This window comes from Panthera leo, chromosome C2 (assembly GCF_018350215.1).
Source record: "Panthera leo isolate Ple1 chromosome C2, P.leo_Ple1_pat1.1, whole genome shotgun sequence".
In the NCBI taxonomy this organism is placed as follows: domain Eukaryota; kingdom Metazoa; phylum Chordata; class Mammalia; order Carnivora; family Felidae; genus Panthera; species Panthera leo.
In genome coordinates this window covers 99,070,294-99,088,010 of record NC_056687.1, presented here as the reverse complement: position 1 = coordinate 99,088,010, position 17,717 = coordinate 99,070,294, and positions in this window count along the sequence as shown.

The window sequence follows — 17,717 nt, the reverse complement described above, 5'->3', positions numbered from 1 at the left end:
AAATATTACACAGCCATAATAAAGGATGAGATCATGCCATTTGAGACAACATGGATGGATACCCTAGAGGATATCCTAGAGGATATTATGCTGTTATGCTTAGTGAAATAAGTCAGACTGAGAAATACGCATACCCTATAATTACATTTATAAGTGGAATCTGAAACACACACACACACACACACACAATACAACACGCACACCAAATGAATAAACAAATAGTTGAATCAGATGTATAAATACAAAGAACAAACTGGTGGTTGCCAGAGAGGAGGGGGGTGAGGGGTTGGGCAAAATAGATGAAGGGAAGTGGGAGATACAAGTTTCCAGTTATGAAATGATTAAGTTACAGGAATAAAAGACACAGCATAAAGAATGTAGTCAATGATGTTGAAAGAGTGATATAACAGGACAGATGGTAGCTATACTTGTGAATATAGCATAATGTATAAACTTGTCAAATCACTAAGTTGCACATCTGAAACTGATGTAGTATTGTATGTCATTTATACTCAAATAAAACAAATAACACAAAAGAAAAGTTATGATTACACGAAGCCCACACACCTGCACATGAATGTTCACAGGCGTTCTATCCATATCTTCCACATTTGATCATCATAGTACTTCCTTTTCTGCCAGGCAGCTCTATACACAGAAGTAAAGAAAACTTTGAAGTCATGTATTAGATGGAGGAACCAAAGATGCATTAATCCTGAGTATCTTGGGAAAAGCCTCCAACCAATTAGGAAGACTGTTTTGGATCTTAGTGGAATGCTCTTGGTTTTGTTGTTGTTGTTGTTGTTATTTGTTTTGTGGAGTTATTTTTTGTATCAGATGGCATTATTATGTTTACTTACTATCTTCTCTCTTCATCCTCTGTACACGCCAGGAAGAATAAAGTTATAATTGGCATGATAATTTTAAAATGATATAGAGGTTTAAATTCATAAAATATTGGCCTATTTGGGAAGTTAATATTTTTGAAGAGAGGTAATTCTTGCCCTTAACCAACTATGGAAAAAAAAGGGAACACCTGATAGGTTCTTGCTTTCCCTTCCCCAAACCAAATAAAATTAAGATACAATAAAAGTATTTATAAGATTCAGAAAGGGCAAGAAGGAGAAATATACATCTTATTTCTTTGCTTACCTTATGTAGTTATACGTGACTGGCATGATGTGATTCCTTAAGTGAATACTGTAATAAGGTTGTAGTAAAATCTTTTGGGATTGTTGCTCATTACATACGAGGCTTGGGGTCCATTAGCAGTAGTCTCTTACTAAGATATTCCATTCTAATTCCTGGCTGCTCTCAGATAAAAATGGTTCTTTTGAAAGTCCCATAGCCAAGTACCTCCCTTCTCTCATATATTTACCTTTTGTACCATGCTGTGTTTGGGTACAACCCAGCTTTAGGAAAACCTAAAGCCCCCAATCTCACATGGGAACTCCTGTACTCCACATTTCTAGAACTTGTATGCAAATGTCGACTGCACCTTCCATACCTTTCATAAACTATGAGCTTGAAGGTGGGATGCATTTTCTTCTCTACTTGAATATACTGTTATAGCATTTGTCTCAGCCCTTTCCCAGTTCTGTACCACAAGGAATGGTTATAAGCATGGTGGCTGAGCAGCTGGTCACTCAAGGAATGATCTCAAGGAGGAGATATAAATTTCTCCTTTCTTCTGAAAAGATTCTTTTGGAGGTGCCCGGGTGCCTCAGTCAATTAAGCCTCCGACTTCACCTCAGGTCATGATTTCATGGTCTGTGAATTCGAGCCCTTCTTTGGGCTGTGTGCTGACAGCTCAGCACCTGGAGCCCTTTTTGGATTCTGTCTCCCTTTCTCTCTTCCCCTCCCCCACTCGTACTCTGTCTCTCTCTCCCAAAAATAAATAAACATTAAAAAAAAAAAACTTTAAAAGATTCTCTTGGATCCTCCTTAGCTTGGTTTGGGGATTGAAACTACACAATGATCTGTCCCTCCACACCAAATAACTTAAAAAAAGGTAAATGATACAGAAGCACTGAGCTCCCTCAGAGGATACCCTATATTTACATCAATTATTTATGTCTGGTGTAAATAATGATAAGTGATAAGTATTCAGGGTTAAATGGGAAATACCTGGTTAGGGACCAAATCTAATCATGATATACTATTTTTTTAAGTTTATTTTTTGAGAGAGAGAGAGAGAGAGAGAGTGTGTGTGTGTGTGTGTGTGTGTGTGTGTGTGCGCACGAGCAGCAGGAGCAGAAAGAGAGGAAGAGAGAGAATGAGAGAAAGAGAGGGAGACAGAGAGAGAGAGAGACAGAGAGAAAGAGACACAGAGAGAGAGAATCCCAAGAAGGCTCCACACTGTCAGCGCAGGATCCAACTCAGGGCTGGATCTCATGAACCATGAGATCATGACCTGAGCGGAAATCAAGAGTTGGACACTTAACCAACTGAATCACCCAGGTACTCTGTGTTATACTATCATTATTACCATAGTTGTGCATGATTACTGGCAGGACTGATTTCAAGGCAAATGGAATCTGGGAGAGTTTTAACTGGGGGTATTTGTCCAAAGTAATTAATTTCATTGTTAAATTCAGACTTTTGTACTTGACATCTGACTATTAATTCTGACTTTCTTTTGGCTTCTTATCTTTAATCTTATTAAATACATAGTTTTTAATTTTTTTGCACCTTGTTTCCTCCTTTTGACTTCTGCTTTCCCTGTACACTTCTCTCAATAGCACTTTTACTGATTTTAGACTGGCAATGACTTAACACCTAAATCTTACATTTGTCTTTACTGCAGTTTAAATGTCTATCTTTTCTACCCATGCAAACTTTTCAATTGGAAACACAAAACAAAACAAAAATAAATGAACTTACAGAATGAGCATCATTGACAGCATATGTTCTTGAATTTGTTCTGATGCTGCCTGCTGTCCTACAATTAATTGCCTTGTAAGACTTTCAGGTCCCAACTGTACCACAGGAAACATGGGGAAGAAGAATCATGTTTTCAGTTTGCATTGGTATGGGAAGATCCATGAGTACACATGCCCATTCAACATTCCAATATAGCATAATCACTTAGTATGAGTTGAGTTTAGGAAAACATGCTTTATTTCCAATATTATTATGAAGAAAATAGAACATAACTTGATATTTACTATTCTTCCAGGAATAATGAGATTTAGTAGTCATCAATATATAACATACTATATGAAAAAAAATTTCAAGAAGATAGACCTTCTGGAGAACATTATGGTGAAACTGCTAAAAGTAAACAATTCTAACTAGAGATTAATCACTTCAACACGAATCAATTATTCACTTTCAAGACAGATGTTATGAACAAAATGTTTGTATCCTCCTAAATTTCCTATGTTGAAGCCCTAAACCCCAGTGTGGCTATATTTGGAGATGTGGCCTCTAAGGAGGTGAAATTAGTCATAAGGCTGGGGCCTTACTCTAATAGGATTGCTGTCCTCATAAAAAGAGATATGAGAGAGCTCACTCTGTGTGTGCTTGTGCACAGGTATGTAAACACGCATGTGCATGCATGCACCAAGGGAAAGCAATGTGAGGACGTAGGAAGGAGGTGACTACCACTAAGAGAGCTCTAACCAGAAACTGAAAACCAAATCAGTTAGAACCTTGGTCTTAGCCCTGTAGTGTGATAAACCGGGAGAAAATTAATGTCACATAAGCCACCCAGTCTATAGTATTTTGTTATGGCATCCTGGGCAGACTAATACAACACACTATCACACATATATTCTCTTTAACACATTATTTTATTTGTTCAAATTTAAAATCAAAAAGAAAAAGATTAAGCATTTTCAACATTCATAATGTATATTCTTATATATTTTATGTAATGTCTTGTGTTTTCACAATAATACTATACATGTTTTAATCTTTTTTCTAATGTAAAAAAGCATCAATTCTATATTTTTTTAAATTTTTTTTTAACGTTTATTTATTTTTGAGACATAGAGAGACAGAGCATGAACGGGGGAGGGTCAGAGAGAGGGAGACACAGAATCTGAAACAGGCTCCAGGCTCCGAGCTGTCAGCACAGAGCCCGACACAGGGCTTGAATTCACGGACCGGGAGATCATGACCTGAGCCGAAATCGGCTGCTTAACCAACTGAGCCACCCAGGCTCCCCAATTCTATATTTTAAAAATAGATATGGGAAATGTCAAATAGAAGAGTCATTTAGGCTTAAATAGGTAGCAGGTAAAAGTTACTATGTTGCATGTTAACAATATAGGCTATTTTTCTTTTTATTTTATAAAATTGATTGTACCTGGCTTTGTATTCCCACTTGCAAACTTTAGAAGGGAGTTCGTAATAGCTATTTCTGTAGCTTCTTTACTGAAGCTTATATAGCATGGAAACATAGGAATGGGGCAAAAAATGAAGCCTCTGGTCACTAACTCACATTGGTTATTTAATGCTGGATCTCTGACATTTGTTAAATATGGCTATTGAGTCCTAGCCTGGCCCATATTGGGCAAGGAGATCATAGTAGAAGACAGAGATAGAGCTAACAGCATTCCTGACTATGTGTATCCCCAAAGCCTACTAAAATTTCTTTCACTTATTTGGAATTTCATAAGTACTTGTGTGATGAACAAGTAAATATTTTTAACTATTCCTTTTCTTCTCCTCACCCCAATTTTCTTCTTTTTTTTTTTCCTGTTTGGTTTATTTACTTTTTAATTTTTTTATGAAGTTTATTGTCAAATTGGTTTCGATACAACACCCAGTGCTCATCCCAAAAGGTGCCCTCCTCAATACCCATCACCCACCCTCCCCTCCCTCCCACCCCCCCATCAACCCTCAGTTTGTTCTCAGTTTTTAAGAGTATCTTATGCTTTGGCTCTCTTCCACTCTAACTTCTTTTTTTTTTTTCCTTCCCCTCCCCCATGGGTTTCTGTTAAGTTTCTCAGGATCCACATAAGAGTGAAACTATATGGTATCTGTCTTTCTCTGTATGGCTTATTTCACTTAGCATCACACTCTCCAGTTCCACCCATGTTGCTACAAAGGGCCATATTTCATTCTTTCTCATTGCCACGTAGTACTCCATTGTGTATATAAACCACAATTTTTTTTATCCATTCATCAGTTGATGGACATTTAGGCTCTTTCCATAATTTGGCTATTGTTGAGAGTGCTGCTATAAACATTGGGGTACAAGTGCCCCTATGCATCAGTACTCCGGTATCCCTTGGGTAAATTCCTAGCAGTGCTATTGCTGGGTCATAGGGTAGGTTTATTTTTAATTTTTTGAGGAACCTCCACACTGTTTTCCAGAGTGGCTGCACCAATTTGCATTCCCACCAACAGTGCAAGAGGGTTCCCGTTTCTCCACATCCTCGCCAGCATCTATAGTCTCCTGATTTGTTCATTTTGGCCACCCTGACTGGCGTGAGATGATATGTGAGTGTGGTTTTGATTTGTATTTCCCTGATGAGGAGCGACGTTGAGCATCTTTTCATGTGCCTGTTGGCCATCTGGATGTCTTCTTTAGAGAAGTGTCTATTCATGTTTTCTGCCCATTTCTTCACTGGGTTATTTGTTTTTCGGGTGTGGAGTTTGGTGAGCTCTTTATAGATTTTGGATACTAGCCCTTTGTCCGATATGTCATTTGCAAATATCTTTTCCCATTCCGTTGGTTGCCTTTTAATTTTGTTGGTTGTTTCCTTTGCTGTGCAGAAGCTTTTTATCTTCATAAGGTCCCAGTAGTTCATTTTTGCTTTTAATTCCCTTGCCTTTGGGGATGTGTCAAGTAAGAAATTGCTACAGCTGAGGTCAGAGAGGTCTTTTCCTGCTTTCTCCTCTAGGGTTCTGAATGTCTCACATTCAGGTCCTTTATCCATTTTGAGTTTATTTTTGTGACTGGTGTCAGAAAGTGGTCTAGTTTCAACCTTCTGCATGTTGCTGTCCAGTTCTCCCAGCACCATTTGTTAAAAAGACTGTCTTTTTTCCATTGGATATTCTTTCCTGCTTTATCAAAGATTAGTTGGCCATACGTTTGTGGGTCTAGTTCTGGGGTTTCTATTCTATTCCACTGGTCTATGTGTCTGTTTTTGTGCCAATACCATGCTGTCTTGATGATGACAGCTTTGTAGTAGAGGCTAACGTCTGGGAATGTGATACCTCCTGCTTTGGTCTTCTTCAAAATTACTTTGGCTATTCGGGGCCTTTTGTGGTTCCATATGAATTTTAGGATTGCTTGTTCTAGTTTCGAGAAGAATGCTGGTGCAATTTTGATTGGGATTGCATTGAATGTGTAGATAGTTTTGGGTAGTATTGACATTTTGACAATATTTATTCTTCCAATCCATGATCACGGAATGTCTTTCCATTTCTTTATATCTTCTTCAATTTCCTTCATAAGCTTTCTATAGTTTTCAGCATACAGATCTTTTACATCTTTGGTTAGATTTATCCCCAGGTATTTTATGCTTCTTGGTGCAATTTTGAATGGGATCAGTGTCTGTATTTGTCATTCTGTTGCTTCATTATTAGTGTATAAGAATGCAACTGATTTCTGTACATTGATTTTGTATCCTGCAACTTTGCTAAATTAATGAATCAGTTCTAGCAGACTTTTGGTGGAGTCTCGGATTTTCCATGTATAACATCAGGTAATCTGAAAAAAGTGAAAGCTTGCCTTCATCTTTGCCAATTTGGATGCCTTTGATTTCCTTTTGTTGTCTGATTGCTGATGCTAGAACTTCCAACACTATGTTAAACAACAGCGATGAGAGTGGACATCCCTGTTGTGTTCCTGATCTCAGGGAAAAAGCTCTCAGTTTTTCCCCATTGAGGATGATGTTAGCTGTGGGCTTTTCAGAAATGGCTTCTATGATCTTTAAGTATGTTCCTTCTATCCCAACTTTCTCAGGGTTTTTATTAAGAAAGGGTGCTGGATTTTGTCAAAGCCCTTTTCTGCATCGATTGACAGGATCATATGGTTCTTATCTTTTCTTTTATTAATGTGATGTATCACATTGATTGATTTGTGAATGTTGAACCAGCCCTGCATCCCAGGAATGAATCCCACTTGATCATGATGAATATCTCTTTTTATATGCTGTTGAATTTGATTTGCTAGTATCTTATTGAGAATTTTTGCATCCGTATTCATCAGGGAAATTGGCCTGTAGTTTTCTTTTTTTACTGGGTATCTGTCTGGTTTAGGAATCAAAGTAATAGTGGGTTCATAGAATGAGTCTGTAAGTTTTCCTTCCGTTTCTATTTCTTGGAATAGCTTGAGAAGGATAGGTATTATCTCTGCTTTATACGTCGGGTAGAACTCCCCTGGGAAGCCATGTGGTCCTGGAGTCTTATTTGTTGGGAGATTTTTGATGACTGATTCAATTTCTTCGCTGGTTTGGGTCTGTTCAAGCTTTCTATTTCCTCCTGATTGAGTTTGGGAAATGTGTGGGTGTTTAGGAATTTGTCCATTTCTTCCAGGTTTTCCAGTTTGTTGGCATATAATTTTTCATAGTATTCCCTGATAATTGTTTGTATCTCTGAGGGATTGGTTGTAATAATTCCATTTTCATTCATGATTTTATCTATTTGGGTCATCTCCCTTTTCTTTTTGAGAAGCCTGGCTACAGGTTTATCAATTTTGTCTATTTTTTCAGAAAACCAACTCTTGATATCGTTGATCTGCTCTACAGGTTTTTTAGATTCTATATTGTTTATTTCTGCTCTGATCTTTATTATTTCTCTTCTTCTGCTGGATTTAGGCTGTCTTTGCTGTTCTGCTTCTATTTCCTTTAGGTGTGCTGTTAAATTTTGTATTTGGGATTTTTCTTGTTTCTTGAGATAGGCCTGGACTGCAATGTATTTTCCTCTCAGGACTGCCTTCACTGCGTCCCAAAGCGTTTGGATTGTTGTATTTTCATTTTCGTTTGTTTCCATATATTTTTAAATTTCTTCTCTAATTGCCTGGTTGACCCATTCATTCTTTAGTAGGGTGTTCTTTAACCTCCATGCTTTTGGAGGTTTTCCAGACTTTTTCCTGTGGTTGATTTCAAGCTTCATAGCATTGTGGTCTGAAAGTATGCATGGTATGATTTCAATTCTTGTATACTTATGAAGGCTGTTTTGTGACCCAGTATGTGATCTATCTTGGAGAATGTTCCATGTGCACTCAAGAAGAAAGTATATTCTGTTGCTTTGGGATGCAGAGTTCTAAATATATCTGTCAAGTCCATCTGATCCAAGGTATCATTCAGGCCCCTTGTTTCTTTATTGACGGTGTGTCTAGATGATCTATCCATTTCTGTAAGTGGAGTGTTAAAGTCCCCTGCAATTACCACATTCTTATCAATAAGGTTGCTTATGTTTATGAGTAATTGTTTTATATATCTGGGGGCTCTGGTATTTGGCGCATAGACATTTATAATTGTTAGCTCTTCCTGATGGATAGACCCTGTGATTATTATATAATGCCCTTCTTCATCTCTTGTTACAGCCTTTAATTTAAAGTCTAGTTTGTCTGATATAAGTATGGCTACTCCAGCTTTCTTTTGGCTTCCAGGAGCATGATAAATAGTTCTCCATCCCCTCACTCTCAATCTAAAGGTGTCCTCAGATCTAAAATGAGTCTCTTGTAGACAGCAAATAGATGGGTCTTGTGTTTTTATCCATTCTGATACCCTATGTCTTCTGGTTGGCGCATTTAGTCCATTTACATTCAGTGTTATTATAGAAAGATATGGGTTTAGAGTCATTGTGATGTCTGTATGTTTTATGCTTGTAGTGATGTCTCTGGTACTTTGTCTCACAGGATCCCCCTTAGGATCTCTTGTAGGGCTGGTTTAGTGGTGACAAATTCCTTCAGTTTTTGTTTGTTTGGGAAGACCTTTATCTCTCCTTCTATTCTAAATGACAGACTTGCTGGATAAAGGATTCTTGGCTGCCTATTTTTTTCTGTTCATCACATTGAAGATCAACTGTCATTCCTTTCTGGCCTGCCAAGTTTCAGTAGAGAGATCGGTCATGAGTCTTATAGGTCTCCCTTTATATGTTAGAGCACGTTTATCTCTAGCTGCTTTCAGAATTTTCTCTTTATCCTTGTATTTTGCCAGTTTCACTATGCTATGTCGTGCAGAAGATCGATTCAAGTTACGTGTGAAGGGAGTTCTCTGTGCCTCTTGGATTTCAATGCCTTTTTCCTTCCCCAGATCAGGGAAGTTCTTGGCTATTATTTCTTCAAGTACACCTTCAGCACCTTTCCCTCTCTCTTCCTCCTCTGGAATACCAATTATGTGAATATTATTTCTCTTTAGTGCATCACTTAGTTCTCTAATTTTCCCCTCATACTCCTGGATTTTTTTATCTCTCTTTTTCTCAGCTTCTTTTTCCATAATTTTATCTTCTAGTTCACCTATTCTCTCCTCTGCCTCTTCAATCCGAGCCGTAGTTGTCTCCATTTTATTTTGCAGTTCATTGATAGCATTTTTTAGCTCCTCCTGGCTGTTCCTTAGTCCCTTGATCTCTGTAGCAAGAGATTCTCTGCTGTCCTTTATACTGTTTCCAAGCCCAACGATGAATTTTATGACTATTATTCTAAGTTCACTTTCTGTTATATTGTTTAAATCATTTTTCATCAGTTCGTTAACAGTTGTTATTTCCTGGACGTTTTTCTGAGGGGAATTCTTGTATTTCGTCATTTTGGATAGTCCCTGGAGTGGTGCAGGACTGCAGGGCACTTCCCCTGTGCTATCTTGAATAACTTGCATTGGTGGACAGGGCACAGTCAGACCTGATGTCTGCTCCAGCCCACCGCTGGGGCCACAGTCAGACTGGTGTGTGCCTTCTCTTCCCCTCTCCTAGGGGCAGGATTCACTGTGGGGTGGCGTGGCCCGTCTGGGCTATTTGCACACTGCCAGGCTTGTGGTACTGGGGATCTGGCGTATTAGCTGGGGCGGATTGGCAAGGTGCACAGGGCCTGGAGGGGCAGGATCAGCTCGCTTTTCCTTCGGAGATCCGCTTCGGCGGGGGGGGGGGGGGGGGGGGGGGGGGGGGGAAGGGGGGGAGCTTCTTCTCTGGGCCTCTCCTCTAGCGCTTGGCTCCGGAGACTCCATTCCGCTAGTCTTCTGGCGGTTTTCTGGGTTATTTAGGCAGGTGGAGGTGGATCTATGTGATCAGCAGGAAGTGCGGTGAGCCTAGCATCCTCCTACGCTGCCATCTTCCCAGGATCCTCCCCCAATTTTCTTCTTTTACTTCCTATACTACTTAAAATTTTCTCACTATAAAGTGATTCCAGACCTACCTTTAAATATGGTCTCTTTTTTATCCCTACCCCATGAATTTCACAGGGTATATTGCTCAACTATAACTTCCTGTTAAATCCTAATTCAGATCTCATTACTTCACAACCTATGTGTAGAAATAATTTTCTCTTATTTATTAACTTAACTTTATTTATCAAAATATTTAATTTGCCAATTTTATTGACCCCAGTTTTATAATTACTTATGAAAAAAAGAACTTTTCAAATTTCAATAGACATTACCAAACAGACACAAACCATACCTCTGAAGCTATATTATAGTCCCTTCTTTTTTTAGAAAAAAATATAATAGACTGTGTTATCCTCATTTTATAGAAGAAAAAACAAAGACCTAGAATTATTCGAGGTCACAGAATGAATAAAATCTGCAATGTAAACTCAATTCTGTGACCTAGCAGCGTTTTTAGTTTTTCTACAAAAAACTTCTCTGCAGTATAAGGATCAATGTAGGAATATAAAATAAATATCAATATTGAGAGTGATTTTCATCCAAAAACGTTGGACCTCACTTAATAAAATACATACCTGGAAGTTAAAGCAATTAAAATCTAAAATTTTCAAAATTTAATGTATCAACTTTGAGTATGTTAGTATTAGTACTCATTTAACATGGCTATTATTTCTTTGGATGATTGAAATATTTACACTACAAGGTTTGACATGTCCTCTCTTAGTGGAGATTTTTTTAGGTCATTCTATAACAAACTTCTTGAACTTTATTATAAGTAGTTTTGACCTTCAAAAATTATGAAACCCGATTATATGAAGTAAATATATGTGTTATACTATTGAAATATACTGTTGTTTATTCTTGGGGATGACAGCACCTACTCATTCACTGGAATTTAAATAAAGAAAAAATATATGACTGATTATTCCTATTAAATGTCATGGAGTCTGGATATTGATGCCATGGTCTACAAAAAGTGACAGGGAGTCAATATGTAAGGGATAATTCCACCTTGTTTGAGGACTAGGAAAAAAAATTCCATATATATCTGTTTAAACAAGTGAAGGTGATACATGACAATATGCAATGCCAATTTTTGTGTAGATATGGAGAAATGGAAACATACAGAAAACATATTTGAAACTTGTTAATGCTTATAATTATATACTTAAATAAAAAGACATGTTCCTGTTCTTAACCTGTCACAGTATCCAAGGGAATTTCTATTGCACAGCGATTGCTATCAACAATCTTCTTAGGAAGAACAAAACACTATTGTTTGATAGACAAATCACCCATGATTATTTTTCAACATTTATAATATTTTTATAAAAAGTGTTAATTAAAATATATGGTGTTCCAGGACAATCATATAGTCAGTCACTCACCTTTGATTCAGCTCACAAATATACAACATACCATCAGTTTCTTTTATTCCAACTAAATTTTGTATAATGAGGCATATGCATGGAAGTTCAGGGTATGGAAATTAAGGCAGTTAGAGGAAATTGAAACAGTAATATACACACAAAATCTTTTTTTAAAGTAAGTCTTTTTTAAAAGTGTTTATTTATTTGGGAAGAGAAAGATAGCATGAGGACGTGGCAGAGAGAGAGGGAAAGAGAGAGAATCCCAAGCAGGCTCTGCACCATTAGCATGCAGTCTTATGGTGGGCTTAATCTCACAACCATGACATCATGACCTGTCATGAGCCAAAATTAAGAGTCAGTCACCCAACTGACTGAGCCATACAGACACCCTACAAAACTCCTCTTTTGAAAAACTCAAGAGACACTAAATTTTATAGGATGCAAAATGCTGAATTTGTGACAGTTACCTCATCCCCAAAACAATAGCCTGATGATTCAAAGATGAATTAAGCTCTATAGAAATAGCTTATTGATTCAAGAATGCAACCAAACTGTAAACTCAAATGCAATTGTTATTTGTAAGCTTAGATTTTGCTGAACATGAATGTGAGAAAAACAAGTAAATTTAAAGCAGCAAATATAAAGAAAATAGTTTCTATTTTACTTATATTAAGGCCTTAAGGAAAGCAATATGGATAATATTTTAAGTCTGAAATATGAAAGTGAAGGGAGGTTATTACTACATAGATAGAGAACATATGTACATATATAAATATATATATATATAAATTTATATATAAATATATATAAACATATATATACTTAATTTTACCATATACAGGTTAAATTGTGACCTGAATTTTCATGTAAAATTATTAATAGGGGTTTTGAGGATATCCTTTTGGAAACACATAACATTGTACTTACAATTTTTAAGTAACAAGTCATTCATATTAGAATAAATGAAAATATCTACTATATAAATATTATTGAAGACATACATAAGAATATTGGATATTAATCAGATCTGTGTTTTAGCCACTTCATTAGTGACCATGGCAGCAACATATATATTTAATCTAATAATGTACATCATTAGAGTTAAATTTTAAATTGCTTGCTGAAAAAAAGGAATGCTTTTATGGGAATGGTACATTAGATAATGATGACCAACCCTCTTAGTAATGTTAGAAGTGCTGAATAATATATTTTAATAATTTGTTTGAAGGTACTGGGAAGCTGGTAAGTCAGGGAAGTGTTTACAGACCAAGACCAGAAAGGGAAGGCTGACACCCAGCCACCTTCCCGTAGCTAACTCCAAAAGAATGAGACAGGAATCTTGAGATGTTGACTTGCTGTTACAACAATGTCTGTTTCAGGCTGTGTCCTTGGAAAAAAGTGAAATTGATATGTAGGATATTGTGGATAAGAACATTTGGAAAGAAGAACAAGCAAGCGGCATTGAACACAAAGAAAAATTAGCTATTTTTTTTAGCCCCTCCTATGGTCTAAATCAATCTCATGAGAAGCACTAAGCTTAGATGACCCAACATAATTATTCTGAGTTTGGAAGGAGTCAAGAACTTTATATGTTAGGTTGATCACTCATTGATGTACTTTAGATCTCAATTACAACAATGGACAGATCATATAATCAGAAGATCAACAAGGAAATAATGGCTTAGAATGACACACTGGACCAGATGGACTTAATAGATATGTTCAGCTTATTTCCTCCTCAAGCAGCAAAATTCACATTATTTTCAAGTGCAAATGGGACGTTCTCCAGAATGGATCACATATTAGGTCACAAATCATGCCTTAACAAGTACAAAAGGATTGAGATCATACCATGTATATTTTCTAAACACAACACTAAGAAACTGGAAGTCAACCACACGAAAAAAAAATTGGAAAAAAATAAAAATACATGAAGGTTAAAAAACAACCTACTAAAGAATAAATGGGTCAACAGGAAATTAAAGAAGAAGAAAAAACAAACAAACTACATGGAAACACATGAAAATGAAAACACAACAGTCCAAAACATTTGAGATGAAGCAAAAGTAGTCAAAAGAGGGAAGTATATAGCAATCCAGGTCTTATTCAAGGAGCAAGAAAAATCTCAACTATGCAACCTAACCTTACAGCTAAAGGAGCTAGAAAAAGAACAATAAATGAAGCCTAACACCATCAGAAGAAGGGAAATAATAAAGATTAGAACAGAAATAAATGATATAAACACACACACACACACACACACACACACACACAAGACAGTAGAACAGATCAATAAAACCAGGACCTGGTTCTTTAAAAAAAAATTAATAAAATTGATAAACCCCTAGCCAGACTTAATAGAAGGAAAGAGAAAGGACCTAAATAAATAAAATCACAAATAAGAGAGATCACAACCAACACCACAGAAATACAAGAAATTATGGGAATATTATGAAAAATTATACAAACAAATTGGGCAATCTGGAAGAAATTGATAAAACCATATATACCACCAAAACTGAACAGGAAAAAATAGAAAATTTGAATAAACCAATAACTAACAAATAAGTTGAATCAGTAATCAAAAACCTATCAACAAACAAAATTCAGGGTCAGATGGCTTCCCAGGGGAATTCTACCAAACATTTAAAGAAAAGTTAATTCCTGTTCTTCTCAACTTGTTCCAAAAAATAGAAATGGAAGGAAAACTTCCAAACTCATTCTATGAGGCCAGTATTATCTTGATTCCAAAACCAGACAAAGATCCCACTAAAAAAGAGAACTATAGGCCAATATCCCTGATGAACATGGATGCAAAATTTCTCAACAAAATACTAGCAAATCAAATCCAATAATACATTAAAAGAATCATTCATCTTGCTCAACTGGGATTTATTCCTGTGTTGCAAAGTTGGTTCAACATTCACAAATCAATCAGTGTGATACACCACATTAATAAAAGAAAGAATAAGAAACATATGATCCTCTCAATAGATGCAGAAAAAGCATTTGACAAAGTAGAGCATCATTCTTGATAAAAACCCTCAACAAAGTATGATAGGGGAAACATACATCAACATCATAAAGGCCATCTATGAAAGGCCCACAACTAATATTCATCCTCATTGGGGAAAAACTGAGATATTTCCCCTCTAAGGTCAGGAACAAGACAGAGATGTCTACTCTCACCACCTTTATTTAACATAGTACTGGAAGTCTTAGTCTCACAATCAGACAACAAAAAGAAATAAAAGGCATCCAAATCAGCAAGGAAGGAGTTCAACTTTCTCTATTTGCAGATAACATGATACTCTATGTAGAAAGCCTGAAAGAATCTATTTGTAAAAAAGGAATCTAGACACAGACCCTTCACAAAAATTAACTTAAAATGTATCTTAACCTAAATTATAGAAGCAAAACTATAAATTTTTACAATGTAATTAAGAGATAACCTCAATGATCTTGGGCATGGTGATTCCTTTTTAGATATACTGTACCACTAAAAACGCAACCCATGCAAGATATTAATAGATAAGCAGGATTTCATTAAAATTAAAAATGGAAATGGCTCTTCTTCAAAAGAGAATATCAAAATAATTAGAAGAAAAACCACAGACTGAAATAAAGTATTTGCAAAAAACCACTTATGATAAAGGACTGTTATCCAAAATATACAAAGGACCTTTAAATCTCAGCAGTAAGAAAACACCCTAATCCAAAAAATGAACCAAATACTTCAACAGACACCTTACCAAAGAAGATATATAGATGGCAAAAAAGCATATGAAAAGATGTTCCACATCATATGTCATCAATGAAATAATATTTAAACGATGAAATACCACTACAAATCTATTAGAATGGCCCAAATCAAGAAGACTGACATCATAAACTGGTAAAAATGTGGAGCAACAGGAATTCTCATTCATTGTTGGTAGGAATGAAAAATGGTACAGCCACTTTAGAAGACAGTTTTGTGGTTTCTTACAAAACTGAACATATTCTTATTATGATTCAGCAATCAAGCTCTTGGTCTTAATCCAAATGAACTGACAGCTGACATCCAAACAAATCTCTGCACACAAATGTTTATAGCAGCTGTACTCCTAATTGCCAAAACTTGGAAGCAACCAAGATGTCTTTCAGTAGGTGAATAAATAGTGGTACATCCAGATGGAATATTATTCAGCACTAAAAAAATAGCTATAAAGCCATGAAAATACATAGAGGAAACTTAAATGCACATTATTTTTTAAAATTCTTTTTAATGTGTATTTATTTTTGAGAGAGAGAGAGAGACAGACAGACAGACTGTGAGTGGGGGAGGTACAGAGAGAAAGGAAGACACAGAATCTGAAGCAGGCTCCAAGTTCTGAGCTGTCAGCACAGGGCCCATCGCAGGGCTCGAACTCACCAACTGCGAGATTATGACCTGAGCCAAAGTCAGTTGCTTAACCGACTGAGCCACTCAGGCACCCCAATTAAATGCACGTTATTAACTGAAGCTAATCTAAAAAGGCTGTTTATTGTATGGTATGATTCCAACCACCTGACTTTCTAAAAAAAAGACAAAACTATGGACAATAAAAAGATCAGTATTTTCCAGATGTGAGGTGTGAGTAACAATGAACTGTAAGGGCCCAGAGAATTTTTACTCTGCATGATATTTTAAAAATAGACATTTGCTATAATTTGTCCAAATGCATAGAATGCACAATACCAAAAGTGAACCCTATAGTAAAGAATGAACTTGGATGACTATGATATGTCAATATATGTTTATCAATGGTAACAAATGCACTACTCTGGTGAAAGACACTAATAATGGGGGAGACTATGTATGTTTTTTTTTTTTTAATTTAGTCTGAAATATTTTTTAATTTCCCTAGAAACTTCACTTTTGACCTCTGCATTATAGAAGTGTGAAGTTTACTTTTGAAATATATGAGGATTTTCCAGATCTCATTCTGTTATTGACTTCTAGTTATTGTCTGAGAGCATACTTTATATGATGTCTATTTTTTTAATTTGTTATTTTAGTTTCTTGGCCCAAAATATGATCTATATTGTGTAATGTTACACATGCACTTGAGAAAAATGAGTATTGTGTTCTTATTGCATTGAATGTTTTGTAAACATCAAACAGGTCAAGTTGTCTGATAGTGTTATTCAGGTCATCTATCCCTGCTGAATTTCTGCCTGGTGGGTTCAGCCTTTTATTGAGAAAGAAATGTTCATATCTTCAACTATAATTGTGGAGTTACCTATTTTTCCCTTCAGATTTACCACCTTTTGCACTTCATGCATTTTAAACGTCAGTACTACATCTATAAGTAATGAGGATAATTCTGTCTTCTTAGATAATTGATGCCTTTATGATTTTATAATTCCCTCTTTATCTCTGACAATTCCATATTTGAAGTCTACTTTGACTGAAATAACTATCTTTCTCTTGGATAGTATTAGGATGGCATTTCTTTCTTCATTCTTTTATTTTTAACCTGCCTATTTTTAGACTTTGTAACTACTCAACTCTATCACTGTAGCATGAAAGCAGCCATAGGCAATATCTAAGTTAATAACTTTTTTTGTTTCCTCACATAGTTTCTGACAGGCAGTTTCTGTTTAATTATTACTCTTTATCCACTGTAAGTTATATATGTGTTTTTTGTTAGCCATCTTCAATTTTTTCTCTTTGTCTTTAGTTTTTAGCAGTTTAAATATAGTATGGCTAAGTGTTGATTGTTATTTTTTATTTTATTTTTCCTTGATGTTTTCTGATCTTCTTATCTGTCACTAATTTTGAAATAATTTTGCCCTTTATTTCTTCAAACATTTCTTTTTCTCTATTTTCTTTCTTCTTTAAGGATTCCAGATATGCATATGTTAAACTGTTTGATATTGACTTAAAGTTCTTAGACTGTTTGGTTTGCTGTTGAACTCCCCGACCCCCACTTTTTCTCTTATATCCTTTCAGTTTAAGTAATTTCTCTCTGCCTATCCTCAAGTTCTTTAATTTTTTCCAGCTGCTCTGAAGCTACTGATGATCCCTCAAAAGTATTCTTTA